Source organism: Lactuca virosa, chromosome 8 (assembly GCF_052849685.1).
Source record: "Lactuca virosa cultivar CGN04683 chromosome 8, Lactuca_virosa_CGN04683_v6, whole genome shotgun sequence".
Classification (NCBI taxonomy): Eukaryota; Viridiplantae; Streptophyta; class Magnoliopsida; order Asterales; family Asteraceae; genus Lactuca; species Lactuca virosa.
Window position 1 is genome coordinate 147,284,305 of NC_136433.1, and position 3,269 is coordinate 147,287,573.

Here is a 3,269-nt window from a genome sequence, read left to right on the forward strand (position 1 = left end):
ACCACCGTGAGAAACACTTAACCCTAGTTGTCATTTTATGTGAAACCCTAATTTTAGAAATTTGATCGGGACCCGCACTTGAATTATTCACTAAACTTAATATATTAATTAATAATCATTTGCAATCAACCTAAAGCAATATTGGACTTGATGGATTAAGTCCTTAATGGTTTAAGTAGGAACACTTAACCCTAATCATCATTTCATGTAAGAAACCCTAATTTTTAATTGGTCTTTTCTATTGGGCTTTGGTAATTGGGTTATTAATGGGTCATCCAAGAACAAGCAAATGGACTAGAATAATTTAATGGGCTTTAGGGTAAGGCCCATGTGAGGGATTTGGGCCCAATTTGGAAAATTTGGCCATAGATTGGCCATAGTTTGGGCCTTAATGGTTATATGAAATTGGGCCATATGTTGGGCCTTGAGCCATAGTTGGACTTTTGGGCGTTTGGTTTGGGCCTTGGGCTTAAATCAAGCCAAGTTAGGGGTAGAGTAGTCTTTTACCCCCAAGCATGGACTTATAGTTATGTATTGGAACCTAATTATTAATTGGGTGTTATTTTGATGTTGACAGTTCGGGAACCTGTCATCCAACAGCTGGGGTTGGGTCTGCGCGACTTCAGCAGTGCGAGGTGAGTTACCTTCCAGTAGAAGTGGATCTACGACCACAATGCCGGCCCACCAGTAGGGATTGTTTGTCGAGTAGTTGTCTTTGTGATAATTACTTGGGTTCGTCACTATCTGATGTGTTTTATGTGCTAGCATGATATGATGTTATGTGATAGTGGTAGTAGGGGGGAATAGTCCCTGGTTACCGGTCGATAGGGCCGAAGGGGGTAGTCTAGTACCCAGCTATGTTATGTTTATGTTATGTTACGTTATGTGGTAGTGGTAGGGGTGAAATAGTTCCCGTAACCGGTTGAGATACACCGGAGGGTAGGTCCGGCACCCAGATATGCCTGACAGTGGGGTAGGTTGAGCACCCCGGTATGCTCAGCAGGGTAGGTCGGGCACCCAGATATGTCTGACAGGGTAGGCCGGCACCCAGATATGCCCAGCAGTATGTGATCTATATGGTATGTGGTATGATGGGGGAACTCACTAAGCTTCGTGCTTACGGTTTACAGTTTGGGTTTCAGGTACTCGTCTTCAAAGGAAATGAGCTGGCTTGATCGCAGCGTGTCACACTATGTTTTCCGCAAATGAGATCTTTAAGATTACACTCTGATATGGTTTTCTGATAATATGTTTTGATTATTGACACTTTGGTTTTGACATGAGATATTAATATGAATGTTTTTATACTGTTGGTTTTGTATAATAACTTAATTAAAATGAAATTTTTGGTCTTGAATTTTGGGATGTTACAAATACTATGGTAAAAGACCTTTTTACCCTCTCTATAACTTGGCCCGCAAAGCTAAGGCCCAATTCAACAATCCAAAAGGCCCAAACATGGACCAAAACATCCCATGGTCAACCCTGATCAAACTTTTGGTCAAAGTCAAAGTCAACAGTCCATGTTGACCAAACACGTCGTGTTGACTTGCAAACACGTCGTGTTCTTCCATTATCCAGATAATCGGGAAAACCCCAGCCAACACGCCGTGTTGGTTTGCAAACACATTGTGTTTGCCCGAGTTTCCACAACTTAATACATTAAGCTACTATCTCTGATTCCAAGAGCTCCAAAGCTCAGATCTAGACCAAAATGAGACTTAGAAGGGTAAAGTTTCCATCTTTACCCATAGGGATTACTAAAAGGGTCCAAACCTAACCAAAAAGGCTTGATCATGCAAGGGCTTAACCAATAAGCACTTGATCCTTGAAGACATAACCCCAAAATGTAGATCTGACTTCCTTGAGCTGGAAAACCACGTAAAGTTGCCAACTTTACGTTCATGGATGCCTAAATGATGCTCTTAATCTTAAAAATGACTTAACACATGCATGTAACCAATTATCTCATAAAGCTTGCACCATTATGCTAAAAAGGACTAAAACAAACTCAGATCTGGAATAGAAAGCCCTTAAATGTCTTCACTCTTTCCTCAACCCCAAAAAGGTACCAAAAGCACAACAAAGCACAAAAGAAGAGATCTAAACATATACAAGACAAGATGCAAACTTGATACCTCATAAAGCTTCCTCACAAGATGATGATTCTGGATCTAAAGCCTTTTCCCCAAACAATGCAACTTCAAGATCTCCTCTTCCTTCACAAAGACCAAAAATGAGCACCAAGGACTTCATACTAGCTCAAGAACACCAACAAGAGACTTAAAGATCGATTTTAGGGTTTTAGTGTCAATGGAGGCTGGTAAGGAGACCAACCCTTGGGGGTTAAAAGATTATATAGGGTGCAACATCCTAAAAATTAGGGTTTCCTTCCCAGCTTCCAACACGCCGTGTTTAGACATCAACACATCGTGTTGACCTTAATGAGAACCGCACTTTTCCTTAACTAGACACGTCGTGTTGGTTCCTCCAACACGCCGTGTTCAGTCCTCAAAATGGAATTCATTCCTTACAATTGCTCCTCAAGATTCCGGATGTTACAATTTGATGCTCAATTCCTCTAAGGTGAGGTAAACTTAGAGGTAGTGCTTCAGTAAATACATTAAGAAATTCTCTAAGTATAGATTTCACTACCGATGAAATTGTTTTAGAAACTTTTACAGATGCATCCTCCTTTACTATCGGTAGAAATAGGATACATGTGTTCTCTTTAATTTCCTTTTTAACCTCTCTTTGAGTCATGAATTAAGCATTCTCTTTTTTTTTTCCGATTTTCATTACTAATGAGGGTTCAAAGTGGAAAGCGTGATATTCTTCCCAATCTCAAAGAGGGAATATATGTTCAAATGCACATTATGGTAAACACACTTATTGAACAACAAATTTCTTCCGAATAGCAAATGAAAATCATCTATTAGTACAATATGGCATATAATCTCATCACGGTAAATATGTCAATCGAAAAAGAAACCACTAATTCAAATGAGACTTTTACTTTGCCTCCTTAGTTCATCCATTGGAATTTGTAAGGGAGTGTATTGTTTGGTAGGGTGGCCAAATTTTTTTATAACATCCTTTTTGGTACATGATCCAATTTAGGCATCCTTACACGAAAATTTCCCATCAGGTCACCCAACTTGAAATTGTTCTCGTTTGGGAACGCTTAAGTACATAGTTCTTATGTGATTTAATCCCCTTAGAACTATCAAAAACATTGAGACATGGAAGGTATCCACCCCCTTATAATG